At 42.6% G+C, this 15234-nt stretch overlaps 2 pseudogenes across 1 annotated transcript in view; one reads left to right on the plus strand and one right to left on the minus strand.

Moving 5' to 3' along the window:
• Positions 1-15234, minus strand: part of LOC147004892 (protein DBF4 homolog A-like) — a 203279-nt pseudogene that overhangs the window by 34932 nt on the left and 153113 nt on the right. The window lies entirely within an intron of this gene.
• On the plus strand, positions 5945-10138 carry LOC147004893 (sperm motility kinase X-like; annotated as a pseudogene).

Raw genomic sequence — 15234 nt, forward strand, 5'->3', positions numbered from 1 at the left:
GAAAAAAATATGGGTCTTGTATAAAAGTAGAAAAGAATGTAAATGCTAATTTATAAAATACTGCCTTTTAAACTTTATTAAGTTTCCAGCAATTTACCGACACACACACACACACACACACACACACACACACACACACACACGTTCATCTAAATTGTCCCAACTGTGTGGTAAGTAAGGTGAAAATGGGCTGGAGGGATGACTCAACAGGTACTGGCTGCTCTTCCAGAGGACCAGGATTCAGTCCATATGAACCCACACGGAGGTTCCCAACTGTCTGTAACTTCATTTCCAGGTGATCTGATGCCCTATTCTGACCATTTCAGGCACAGTATGTATGTGCTAAACACATGTGTAAATATATGTAGATAAAATGACTCATATACTTAAAATAAAAAATAATTTAAAAAAAAGGTGAAAATATACGCTTCAGGGCAGGGGTTCTCAACCTGTGGGTCACAACCCATTAGGGAGTCACATACCAGCTATCCTGTTTATCAGTATTTACATTATGACTCATAACAGTAGCAAAATAGTCATGAAGTAGCAACAAAAAAACTTTCTGCTAAAAGGAGGAATTGTATTAAAGGGTCACAGCGGCTGAGATGCATGCTCCATGGTCTTTGCAGACAAGACTTTCAAAGTTAAACGAGGTCATAAAGTAGGATCAAGCCCCAGAGTCTATGCAAACGAAAAAGATCTAAGGCAGGGTGATCAGCCACTGTATTAACTACACTTCTCATGGGCAGGCACCAAATACCTCACAAAAATAACCTGAAGAAAGGTTTATTCTGGTTCAGATTTGAGGGAATCTCATCAATCCACCGTGGAAGAGAGGGTGTGATAGCAGGAGCATGAAGAGGCTGAGCCAGTGTATCTGCAGTCAGGAAGCAGAGAGATAACTGTGAGTGCTAGGCTAGAACATCCAATGGGGAGAAGCACCTCCTTGTCGGAATTTGCTTAAACCCTGACCAAAGGCAACTTGAGGAAGGTGTTTATTTCAGCTATCATTGCAGGTAACAGTCTGTCTGTCATCTAGGGCAGTGGTTCTCAACCTTCCTAGTGCTGCAATCCTGTAATACAATTCCTCATGTTGTGATGACCCTAACAATAAAAGTATTTTTGTTACTGCTTCATAACTGGAGTTTTGCTACTCTTATGAATCGTAAGTATCTGTTTTCTCTGATAGTCTTAGGTAACCCCTGTGAAAGGTGACCCTCCCAAATGTAGTGAAAATATTGGTTTCTTTAAAAACGCAATTATGTTATATAAACATGTTTAATCCCAGGGGTGGGTTGTAGGCTGCTTCAGCTTGGCCACAGCAGTTAACTATGATTTGTCTCTTGCTCTAGCAGGACGTGATTTTTGCCAGTAACATATAGTTTAATTCTGGGGACTCTGGAGAGGGTCCCCAGAGCAGGGGAGAACCCTGAGCAGGCCTATGTGGTTGCTGTCCCCTTTGTTGCTGCTGGTTCACTGTGTTTGCAATTGATGGTTTGCTGGACTGCTGGATATTCTAACAATGAAGACTGGGTTGGTCTCTAGGAACTTGCCGACCCTAAATCTGAAGGAAGTATCCCACAGGTCAATGTCCCCTTTCCACTCTAAGCTCCTTCCTCTCCTACCTTGTGTTGGGGGGTTGGAATGAATTAAGGTGGTAGATATAAGAACATAGTAAAATAATAAACCAACAGCCCAAAGGGGTTGAGCCCCACAGGTTGAAAATGGCCATTCTAGGGGCATCCCTGGCAGGAGCTTGAAGGAAGGAACTGAAGAACATGGACGAATCCTGCTCACCAGCCTGTTCCCCATGTCTTGGTCAGCTTGCAGGTGTTCAGTTATCTCTTTGACACCCCACTTTCAACTCTTTCAGATACATAAATTGCTGGAACCCCTTTCTTGAAACTGCCCATACTGTTTGCACAGTTGTTGCCTTTTACATTCCCAGAAATGGTGGATAAGTCAAACTGTGAAGGCTAATATGTTTATTTTCTGGTTCTTTGACAGTAACTGATAGGCATGCCTACGAGTTTAACCTTGCATATACCTGACAATCACAAAGCTGTGGGGCTGAATATCTATTTAGGCCCTTCACCCATTATTCATTTTTATGTGTTTGCTTACATGTATACATACATCTATTTATCTGTTATGTGTGCCCAATGCCTGCTGAGGCCAGAAGGTGTCAGAACTCCTAGAACTATAGATGATTTAGAGCCACCAGTTGGGTGCTGAAAACTGAACTCAAATCCTCTGTATGAATAAGAGGTTTTAACTGCTGAGCCTCTACAGCCCCCTTTACCCATTGGATTACCTTTCTGTTGAAATGTTCACATATTCTGTATAGAATACACTTACTAGATACTGAATATACCATTTTTCTTTGGAAACAAGACTAAATTGGCCTTGACCTAAGGATAACCTTTTGAGTTTCTTGCCTTTACCCCTGAATGCTGGAATACTGGTCTGTGACACTGTTTTCTGCAGTGGTTGCGACTGAACCCAGAGCTTCATGTAGGCCTAGTAAACACTATTAATTGGAGGAACATAAACGACTTGGAAATATTCTCTACCATTTAGTGATTTCTCGTTACTGTCCTGGGAGATAGAGAAGTTGTTAATTTTAACTAAGCTGAACTTATGAATACTTTTAATTTGCTGTCAATGGTATTTTCTAAGTATTGGAAGCCTCTTACATGTATATCTTGGCTCCATATGTGATGTAAGGTAAATTTACAAACTCATTCTTTGGCATGTAGATATCCAGCTTTCCTGAAACTGGCTGGCAGAATGATCTTATCAGTAAAAAACAAAAATAAGTAGGCAACTGGCTACATATAAAATAGTTTATTTCTGAGTTCTCACTCACTGGACTGAATGTTATACAACTCTAATACCATAAATTTCTCCCAGTATTAATTTCATTGAAACGGAATTAAAACTTCTTAGTGTAAAAACGTAAAAAAGAGAGCGGGAATGGCTTAGCAGATAAAGCACTTGCTACTTTGTGCAGAAGACCCTGTGCTCAATTCACAGCACATGCACGGCGGTTCACAACTCTCTAACTCCAGTTCCAGAGGGTTTGATGCCATCCTTCTGTCCTCCTTGGGCACCTGCACTGCCTTTATACAGCAAACACACAAACATAACTTAAAATACACAAACAACAACCCCCCCCCTTGGTAGTTTTGGGCACAATAAACACACAGAGAAACCCTAACTTACTATCTCTCAAAATAACACCGCCACAAAACCACAAGGAAAGCAAACCGGAAACCACTTCTCTTGTGTGTGGCTCAGACTTATTATTTCAGAACTGGGGAAATAGAGGCAGGAAGATTATAAACTTCCAGGCCAGCCAGTTAGACACTGCTTACATCAAAAACCCTGCTGCCTTCCAAAGCCCAACACTACTCTGTTATCCTGTATCATGAAGAAAATGCCCTTTATAATCTGGTTCTAACATAAGCGATTCTTGCCACATCCACATCTCAGTTTCACTTGCAGGGAGTTTGTAGCATTAAGTACACAAGCACACCTATACAGGCATATATTTTAAGTATGTTCTTTCTATAATGTGCATATAGTTTACTAAGTACATTCCTAACATTCCTTCAAGACTCAGCTCAAACATTAACTGTACTGATTCACAATGGTGGGTAAGCATGTCCATCTGTATGCTAACAGCAATTTCTACATATTCCTAGTAAAGCTTTCCCAGGGCGGCTCTATAATTATTTAGTTATTATGCCCACACAATGTCCTCTACAATCCTTCAGGTAGAACTAATCTCCCCTTTCCTTTGATTTTTGTATTAAATTACAATCAGTTGTACCCATGGGTTGTGTAAGTTTCTTGGGGAACTGAAACATTCCATTCTATAGGAAGCTCCTTAAGCAGAAAGGTAAACTACTAAAAAGAACTTTAAGGAAGTCCCTGAAAGTGACCAGATTCCCTAGGCCCCTCCCAGACAGAATAGAGACAAAAGCTGAGAATCTCTTTCAGACAAAAGGAAGCTGAGCTGTAAAGACTCTTATAGGAGAAAAGCTGCAAAGATTCTGAGACCAGACCAGCTGCCTGGAAGAAGCAGAAACCAGCTGAGTTGCCTGCAGTGTGTTCAGTGTGCTCCAGGTTTCCCAGCTTTTGTGAGCTGTCATTCATGGTGAGGAGGGCCTTGGAGATGCTGTTGTCTGACTCATTTCTGCTCCTGGAAGGAACCTCAGTAAAATTCACTGCTCCACCAAGTTAGACTTTGGTGGTATCCATACTTTGCTCGGTCGTAAGATTCCTATCTGGGGTGAACAGATATCTCAACAGTGTTGTGTTTCCCTAGGAAAAGGTTTTTCACACAATACCATGCCATTTCTATCTAGATTAGAGCTCCAGGAAAGACAGACATAGGATTCATTTTTGAGTCTAACAAAAGCACAATAGTATGCCCTGAAAACCATACTCAGAGAACTGATTGGAAATTGCTGCCTCTACATTTTAATGGGCAAACACAAAAATTATACTTGTTTGTGCTCAGGATCATAAAGTAACAAGGTATTACACCCTGTTGGAACACAGTCCAAGAATGGAGTCAAGTGAGAATTCTGAGTGCTTCTGAGAAAACTCCAAGAAACAAGATGAATCTTGTGACCTCAGTTTTTCCAAAGCACAGAATTGTTCTTGGAATGTATTTTTGAATGTGCCCCTCCCAAGTGAAGTGGATACAACTGAGTGTACTTCAATTGTTGTTATTCACGTGTCTCTATGGAAAAGCATGATGTCCGTACCTCAGGCTTGTCCTTGTGTCACTTTACTCATGTGATTCTTTTGAGACAGGGTTTCTCTGTGTAGCCCTGGCTGTCCTGGAACTCACTCTGTAGACCAGGCTGACCTCGAACTCAGAAATCTGCCTGCCTTTGCCTCCTGAGTGCTGGGATTAAAGGCGTGCACAACCACTGCCCGGCTCTCTTTATCCTTCTTAAGTGGCTTTCATTTGGCTATTTTTCTAACACTATAAAGGAAGGTTCACTATTATGTGAAAACTGACTGCTATACAGTTAATACTTGAATTATCACAAATGTCCTCTGCAAATTTTTAGCACAGTTTCATTAAGACTCACAGAAAACAAATATGTGTGATCAATTAAGCAATGACACCATTGGGGCGATCCAAAGCAAAAGAAAATAAAAGGATAGACAGGTTAAATAAAACTAAACATTGGAGGAAGAGAGAACCATTGAAATAAATGACAATTTGATAAAACTGGGTACCTTTAAATATGGACAGAAACCAGGACCTAAGGACTAAATTGACATCAGTGAATTAAACAGCAAAGACCAGAAGTAGGTACTTTCTTTTCCAACAAGAAAGGTGGTGGGCTGTGGAAGTCAGTGCTCTCTTTTGCCATGGGTTTGGCAGCACATGCCCTCCCTTACCTGCAGGCTACCTCACTAGCCCAGCACTTGGTTGTTCCTAAGGGGAGGGTGCAGATGCAAGAACACAACTTATGCAGCAGAGGTTTCTCTGTATTGGAGGCAATCAGAGGGGTCACAACACCTGGAGAGCTCACCTCAGGAAAACATCACTTTCATGGTCAGGCTAACTCCCCTGCCGCAGCGTTACAAAACTCATGCTTTCAGGACAGCCGCTGAGATACTTGTACCTTTAAAGGGTAAAATCTGACATGTATAAAGTCAAAATGGTCTCTAACAACCATTTGTGGTAGAAGTGATTGAAAATTTGTTTCTTGAAAGTATCTTAGGAGGTGTTGTGAGGATGGGGAAGAAAGAAAGGGAAGTGATTCCTGTGCCAGCACCAACATGACACTGCTCATTTAGTCAAAGCTCCATTTGTGGGTTCCCGAGCTGGACTTAGAGATACAACATCGTCTGAAGCATCTGCTGTGAGAAGCACAAATCTAAACATGAGTTCTTTATACCCAAAGTTAACAGAATGGCCAACGTAGTTGAGAAAGCTATCAACTACTGCATAGCCACCGATATTAAAATAATGGTGGTGTATCATGTTACAAGCTTAGCAGGTAGCACTTCATTGCGAAAAAGAGGGGTCTTTACTCATATCTATGATGTCCTGAGAACATGAACATCCTGTTGATAGGAATACAGCTGATGGTAGCAGGTCTATCAGCCATGACCTTTAGAAGTGCAGCCATACTGTCATTATGATAAATGCTACCATAAATACAAAACAGTAAGTCAACAAAATGGACAGGAGGAAAATAGGCTGCTTAGGGGGGCAGCGGCCCTAGCTATGCAGAAGAGAGTGGGCAAGGGCAGGAGGGTAACGGGAGTAACAGACTGCAACACAGTTCATATGTGAATGTAACTGACCAAGAGAGAGTGAAATCCATGTGCCTTTCATAGTCAAAGTGAGATTCCATCAACTGCCTCCCAAAGAATGCAGGCAAACGTCAAGGGCAGGCAGGAAAATATCACATTAATGAGGAACTCTAAGAAACTCGTGAAGTATTCTTGTGAACTTTCAGTCTGGGAACAAAATGTTCAAAACTGCTAACTTTCAGTCCAGCAGAAACCTCTGAAAACAGTAAAAATCATAATAACCACATTTGTTAGATTTTAGGTCACATTAACATTACACCTAAGAAATCTTTATAGAGTTTTGCCAAAGTTTTCTAATCATAAAGAAATGGATACGACAGGGAAGGCACTTTACTACTCTGCAGGGCGTGGTGTCGAGTGACTTTAATCCCAGCACTTGGGAGGCAGGGGCAGGTGGAGTTCTGAGTTCCAGGCCAGCCTGGTCTACAGAGTGAGTTCCAGGACAGCCAGGGCTACACAGAGAAACCTGTCTCGAAAATTGTTCCCTCCATGACAGGTGCCTGCTGACTGAGTACTTCTCTCCTGGCATGTAAGTATACATATACACACATGTGTACACTACTAAATTGTATGCCACATATATAATAATTATACATATACACATACGTGTGTGTGTGTATATATACATACACACACACGTATGTGTATATGTATAAAACTAAAGAATTATTTTAACACATAAGAGCTCCCCTCAGCCATCAGTCAAATGGCTCCTGGTATTTTGAAAGAAAAGGCAGGTTTCCTAGGACATAGAAGCCTCGTTTATACCAAACCACCAATCACAGAAACTTGACATTTTATCAGGCTACAAAAGGCTTTAAAAAAAAGTTTTCTTTATCTTCTGATGTTGGGACTTGAACACAGAAAGTCTTGCACATGTCAACAGGTGCTAGACCACTGGGTTACACTCCCAGTTCCCAAGTGATTCACTAATAACCAATAGCTCATCAAAGCGCTACTGCTAAATCGCTGTAATTTCCAAAATGAAACGCCCTGGTAATTTATATTACAGAACGCCAATTATTACTTTTCTCAACTTCTGGTGGGTGTGCGGTTCTCACTTACCCCTCCGAGTTCCTTTATATCTTTTTGTAGTTTCTCACATATGGTGATAGAAGGCAAGTCAAGGTAAAATATTTTTGCCCAAAGGGGCTTATATTTGGATTTTTCCAGTCTATTATCAGCCTTCAGGGATTTCAAGGATGGTCGATTCTTTTCATTTCTGTCTTGGATGCCACCTGTGATTACAAAAGAATCAGGCAACATTTTATGCAGACAAATTTTTAATTTATTTTACAAAAAATGTTCAACATCTTTATTGCAGAAAGGAAACATTACTAGTCATAACAAATTAAGTCGTTAGAATCTAAATGTTTTCCCTAATATTACCACTTAGGATGAAGGCAAACTGTCCTGTATGGTTTCCACAAACTCTATACTGGAGAACAAGAGCTGAATCAGCAGAAAATAGTTATTATTTACTCCTGTTCCGTGTCTGAAGCAGGAATTCTATAGAGCCGTTCTGGAAAACTTACTTTCTCATGGTGTAAACTTCATGTGGGGAATTAACAGGGCGGTAAAAACCCAACACAGGTGTTTCAAATATTGAAAGCTTATTTATCTAGGTAGCCACACACACTCATCTAGAATAAACAACCTAATTCTTAGGGGTTACTAAATGCTCGCATTTCCGTTTCATAGTTTGTCTAGTACTTAAAAGAACTAGACGAGGGATTCAAGCACTTTGTTTACATATAAGAACCTAAGCCCACTAAGGACTCTGCCATTCATCTTTTATTTTAAAAGCAGATGAGAATCAAACAACTTTTTTAAACTTTCGAACACAACCTGCACTTTAGTACTTAGTTACTAGACACATACGCACCTCTTAGGAATTTTCCCTATAATGAAATTTTTTTATATTAAACACTGAGATCGAAATCTGCTTTTGTCTATGAGGTTGAAACACACACACCTCTCTGTCTCCCTCACAAGTGAGATGTAAAGCTTGCTGATTTTGGATTGGGCACCAAGATAATCAATCACGGGCCAGAAGCTGGTCGAGTTCTGTGGAACCCTCCCTTACTGTGCCCTAGAACAGCTGGAAGGTAGAGGGTACGATGGTCGGGCCACTGATGTCTGGAGCTTGGGGGTTGTACTTAATTTTATGGCCACAGGGCGCCTCCCTTTCGAGGGATATGGCTATGAAGCAACGAAGCAGAAGATCTTTGCAGGAAAGTACTCTAGGAGTTTTAGTCTCTCACCAGAACTTTGGGATGTGATAGCCAAATTGCTAACTGTCAACCCTGGAGAGAGGCCAACAGTCCAAAAGATTGCCAGATTCAAGTGGCTAAAATATGACAATGAAGCTTCTCCCGCTTCCATGGGAGAGAACACTGAAAGCCACCCGGACCCCAGTATAATCGTACTCATGGGTGTCCTGGGATACAATCCAGAAGAGATAAGAGAAAGTTTGCGGGAGAAAAAGTTCAACTCGGTGATGGCTACTTATTTAATGCTACAACAACAACAACAACAGCAACAGTTACCACAGGAAGACAAGACAACAAAAAAACCAGATCCCAGGCCCTGTATAGAATGTTGGAAAACACAGAGCCAACCATAAAAAACCAAGTAGCAGTAAGGAGGGCAACTAGTATGCCGATCCTTTCCACCATCAGTTTTGAGAAGGGAAAGAGAACTACAATGAGCCACTCTATGCCACCCACCCAGAACTGCTTCAAGAATCAGACAACTTCACTCAACAGCATCAGCCCCCAGCTTGTCCAGAAGGCTCACTACATGAAGAGCATCTGGGAGACAGAGATCAGTGACACCTCAGAAGAAATGTCTACTAGAAAGTCTTTGGAAGATCCAAACCTCATGGGACAGCTCCACATTGTTACTACACCTGGACGAATGGACATCATGAACACACAAGTTACATCACCTCCATTCTCCAGGAAGGAGGCCAAGGGTGAGGGTCCTGCTCTACAACAGAGAGAGTCCAGACCATCCTCCCGAAATACACTCCAGGGACACCTCCATGACAGGTGTCAGACTGTGCCCCAGGCCCCCCTTTCAAAGACGGGTCTGGAAGACCCTAAGGAACGGATTTCTAAGAGGCTTGCAAACTTTATGTTGCTGCCTGCCAATCCAAAGCAGTGCACCCTGACCAACAACAGAGGCCTGCCTGGCTCTGAGTCAAAAGAGCCATGGAGGTAGCCATGGTACCAGGTAAGTGGAGAGACTACAATACACTTCTACCTCTAGGTTTTTTGTTTAAAATAATGTCAATTTCTTTAAAGAAAAAAATATTTATTTACTGTATGTGCATGGAAGTTAACCAGCCAGAGTCAGTTCTGTCTTTACAACCCTATCTGTCTCAGGGAATGGATTAACGTCCCCACCCTTGGTAGCAAATGCTTGCACTCACTGAACACTTTCCTGGACTAAATGATATGCTTTGAAATAAACAGGTTACAAGAATATACATCTTAGGGGTTGGTGGTAATGTATTATCACTGATAAATCCAATCCCATGGTATCCTTTGTGAGTAACTTCACCACATGTAGAGGGCAGAGGACAGTGTCTTGAGCCTGGCCAGGGTGTTGGAGGAGGGTGGGGGAAGGGATCAGTGGAGCACTCGGGAAGAACCAGCCTGACAGCCCATGCCAGCACAGGGCCAGCACAGTGAAGCATAAGTCCTGAAGATTTCTACTAAGATCTCTCTTTCTTATGTCTGTTTGAAGAGCATTTACAGGCACTGTGCTCCCTGAAAACTGATACCAGAGAGTGAAGAGCAGCCTACCGAGGATGCACACAGATACAGGAGAGGAACAGGGAGGAATTTCCCATGGTTGGATGCTGGGAGGCGGGGGTGGGACCATCTCTACATCACAGTATGAAACTAAGGGCAAATTCTTCCTCTGTCTGCAGATTAACAGAGTGTGTCTGGCTTGTGTGATACCCTTCTCAGGTCCTTTGCAACCTGAGGACTGAGCATGGATTGTGGGAGGAAGGTATGAACTCATGATTGTCCTGACTTTGCCCTCTAGGTTGGTTCATGTTGGCTGGTGATTCCACAGTTTTGCCAGCCAAGCAAAGTACTCCATAGATCTCAGTAAGTCTGGAAACAAGGTACCATGACATGCATGCAGGTCATCATCGGGAAACCAAACCTCAGAGGAACTTCCAGGCATGTCGAGATCATCAGCTGCCTGTCTCCAGATGTACCCATGAGACATTAGAAGAGCAAGTGGACACTGGAAGCAGAGTAGGACCCCAGAGTGTCTGAACTGATCTACTTGTGTTTGTGTCCAAGATGACATTGCTCATGGTGCAGCTCATAAAACCATCCTGGCTTGCTAGTCAGCTTGCTTCTAACTCACCATTACTTAGATACCCTTACAACTCACCCTATTTGGACAGACAGGGACACACAAACACACACACGGACACAGAAACACACACAGTGAGAGAGAAAGAGAGGGGGAGTGAGAGAGAGAGAGAAAGAGAGAGAGAGAGACAGACAGAGACAGAGACAGAGACAGAGACAGAGACAGAGACAGAGAAGAGCATTCCTTTGGCATTTTTGCTGCTATTGAAATTAGTTGAAATGGAGAGAATCTGTATTCCAAACAAAGTATTATCATATTTTTTGTGACTCTAGTTGTCTCTCCAAATTTGTTTTGCCTTGTCTACACTCTTATCTGAAACATTAACCAGTTCATCTTCATAGGAGCCATGTGAAGCCAGATCATATCATGGTGCACACTACCCCAGGGCATCCGAGAGCTTAAAAGGTAAAGTCCACCAAGTATGTTTTGAGTGGAGCCAAAGTGAAATAGGAAGTGTTTAATAGTTGAAGCCAGAGCAGGACCTGTTTCCAAGCATGATCATGGATAAGAACCTGTTGTAAGAAAACAAGTAAGACCCTCTGGTCTGACAGCAAGGTTTCCCTTTGGGTAGTTTATGGTCTCCTGCTATCTTCTACCACCTAAGAAAACCTAGGGAATTAAGTCATCAGATTCACACTCCTCCTTATGCCCACATGCTAGTATATACTGCCTTTCTTGTTTTCAACAGTATCTCACAAGATCCAAGCTGTTTTCTTTCTGATACCCCATAGGGATGTTGCTACTAATGCAGCTGTGTGTCCCCAGACAAGACTAGCGCCTTTACTGCCTGAATGGTCTTTTGCTGCGGCCCCAAAGGACTCCTAGGAACACACTCAACAAGGGACAAAGTCTGAGAACTGTTTCGTCTGCATGGTGAACAGTGCAGGAGGTGCCCGCCAAGCCCTAACACAGTGGATGGAAGACGGCCACACAGGTTATGCTTCCTTGCTCATGCCATGGAGAAGGCATGATTGGCTAACACTCGGTAATCTTACCAAACCCCTGTATTCAGGTCTCACTGATGGAAGAGCGTCCTGCTGATAGGTAGGGAAGTGGCACCGGAGACAGAGATGACATCAGCAGCCAGGTGGACTGACAGCAAGAAGAGAAGAAAAACGTTCTCATCTCAGGAACACCCAGAACCTTACCATGACCCTTCCTTGTGCAAGAAGATTATAAGAGGCAACTTGGGGAACTTCCTCACTGGGGCAAAGTTCCTCTCTCTCTAGCAGACATCAAGTGATCAGGGTAAGGTGTGGCTCAAATCCCTCCCATCCACCAAGTGCACTGCTGTGTATATGGGATAAGAGGTGTCACCTGGTGTACTGCCCTCTCAGTCACCTAGGCATGGACACCACATCCCAAGTAAAACATCTCAAGAAACTGTGTCATTTGCATGACCTAGACCCCAGATATATACAACACTGACAGGCATTGTGCAGTGGAGAGGGGGAATCCCTTTTATTGGGTCCCTTGAAAGCAGTGGCATCAACCAATACCTACAGAAATGAACCATGAAGATGGCCTTTAAAAAAGGTCCTGGAGGGACCATCCAGAGAGTGTCCCACCTATGGATCCATCCCATATACAACCACCAAACCCAGACACTATTGCATATGTCAGAAAGATTTTGCTTAAAGGACCCTGATATAGCTCTCTCTTATGAGTCTATGCCAATGCCTGGCAAATACCGAAGTGGACGCTCACAGTCATCTATTGGATGGAACACAGGGCCCCTAATGAAGGAGCTAGAAAAAGTACCCAAGGAGCTAAAGGGGTCGGCAACCCTATATGAGAAACAATATGAACTAACCAGTACCCCTGAAAGCTGTGTCTCTAGTTGCATATGTAGCAGAGGATGGCTTAGTCTGCTATCAATAGGAGAAGAGGCCTTGGTCTTGTGAAGATCGTATGCCCCAGTACAGGGGAATGCCAGGGCCAGGAAGTGGGGGTGGGTGGGTTGGGGAGCAGGGCTGCGGGTGGGTATAGGGGGCTTTGGGTATAGCATTTGAAATGTCAATGAAGAAAATATCTAATAATATTTTTTTTAAAAAGGTCCTGGATACTGAAGGATGAATGATTTCTGATTTTAGGCATTGTGTGTCCAAGTGAATATCAACCATCAAGGATATCCAGAGACCTCGGTTTAAGATCTGCTTAGGCACAAGTGTCTCCAAGAGTATCAGATGCTGGAACCTGGACACAAATTGTATGGTTTAAACAACTCAGAATACACAGACTATTTTTTTATTCTACAGTAAACTTTTTGTATTTGAACTGTGTGTTACCGTGTCCTATTTTATATCTATATAAACGTCTGCATACTGGAACAAGCTAACATGTCTGTCTTCCCAAAGCACCATTTTTCCAGTGGTGAGAGCACACTGATCTTCATGATGCACTGTGGTCTTCACCCTGTGCATTACATATTTGCCCTCTTCCTCCTACATACTGTCTAGAATGCATCCTGCAAACATCTCTCCATCCTGCTATTGTTTATCAGGAGTGGAGATTTGTGTTTTAGGCTTCAATTAGGCAATATTGATCTCTATTTGGTAGATTATTTTCTTAGCCTAATGTCTTTCAAGTCTACTCAAGTTAAGCACAATTCTCTCCTTTATTTTTTATGAGACAAAGTCTTGCTATGTAGCCTAGGCTGGCTACCGACTTCTGACCCTCCTGCTCAGAATCCTTGGTACTTTTGTGACAGGTTGCACCTCCTGGATTTGAAAGCCCAAATACATTCTCTCTCAATAGACATGTGGAGGTAGAGTAGCCACCTTGTGAAAGGACTTGGTTTGGATCAATTCATATGAGTTCTAATTCCCTCTGCAGTTGTCCTATCTCAGTGTCTTCAAAATCTCTTTATAACTGGGTATGGAGATGTTCACCAGGGTCCTGACTTCTGTTCACAAAACAGTGTTTTGTAGCCTGAAATCTGGGTAACCCACAGCTTGTATTTCTGCCCAGCCACTCATATCCTGTTGAGATAGCAGAGCTTTCTTCAGGGCAAAAGGGATGCTTTGTGCTGCCACATGAACTAGAGATGGAGAGGTTTCCAAGATGACAGGAGCCCTGGCTTCCTGAAACCAAATCACTGTTGAAAGAAACTCTAAACAAGCTTGTGTCTCTTCCTGAGGAGGCGCAGCCAGCATGTGCCATCTGGCAGATCCTCTTGGTATTGTGAGGAACTGTGTAGAGTTCTGTATCAGTTCTCTGCACACTGGTTGACTCCAGAGCTTGCCTTTCTCTTCTTTTCTTTTCTTTCTTTCTCTTCTTTCTTTCTTTTCTTTCTTTCCTTCTTTCTCTCTCTTCCTTCCTTTCTTTCTTCTTTCTTTTTCTTTCTTTTCCTTCCTTCCTTCCTTCCTTCCTTCCTTCCTTCCTTCCTTCCTTCCTTCCTTCCTTCCTTCCCTCCCTCCCTCCTTTCTTCTTTATTAGATATTTCCTTTATTTACATTTCAAATGTTATCCCTTTCCTGGTTTCCCCTCAGAAAATCCCTTATCCCCTCCTCCCTTCCCCTGCTCCCCAGCCCAACCACTCTCATTCCTGGTCCTGGCATTCCCCTATATTAGGGCATAGAGCCTTTGCAGGACCAAGGGCCTCTCCTCTCATTGATGACCAACTAGGCCATCGTCTGCTACAAATATAGCCAGAGCCACAAGTTCCACCATGTGTTTTCTTTGATTGGTGGTATAGGTCCAAGGAGCTCTGAGGGGACTGGTTAGTTCATATTGATGTTCCTGCTTTGGGGCTTCAGTCCCCTTCAGCTCCCTGAGTATTTCTCTGGCTCCTTCATTGGGGACCTTATGCTCCATCCAATGGATGACTGTGAGCATCCACTTCTGTATTTTCCAGGCACTGGAAGAGCCTCGCAGGAGACATGCATTAACATTTTGAGGAATCTCCACACGAGGTCTTATGATGGTTGTGTAGATGTTTGCTCTGCCAGCACTGTGCTAGGGTTTCCATTTCACATGCTGGCAAATTATTTTGTCCTTTGGTAATGTCCAAGCTTGTTTCCTATGGTGACACTTATGACAACTCAATTATCAATGGTTTGCCATGTTTCCTGGAAAAAATGCAGTTCAATTCACAAATGCTAACTTATGCTTCGACCTTAGTTTGTTTCCCCTACTTTTCTAATATCAATTTTAGAGTATCAGATCTTCTTTAAGGTCTTCAGTCTATTTGGAGTTGATTTTTATGCAGTCAGAGACAAAGATCAGATACAATCTTGTACATTAAGTGCCCAATTTTCCTTTAACCACCATTTGAGGTTTACATAGAAAAATTCCATGCCAGTCTGGGCTAAGAACTGAGATTATATCTGTACATAAAAAATACACAAATAGAAAATGCAGCAGATGAATAACTAGGATTCAAATAACTTTCCCTTTCCCAATCACCTCTTAACTATGGCATCACAAATAATTATGAAGATGCTGAAACAGGAGGTTGTTCAGCTTCTTGGTTTCTAAACT

The sequence above is a fragment of the Mus caroli genome, unplaced genomic scaffold (genome assembly GCF_978045245.1).
Source record: "Mus caroli unplaced genomic scaffold, Mus_caroli_1 scaffold_4, whole genome shotgun sequence".
Lineage (NCBI taxonomy): Eukaryota > Metazoa > Chordata > Mammalia > Rodentia > Muridae > Mus > Mus caroli.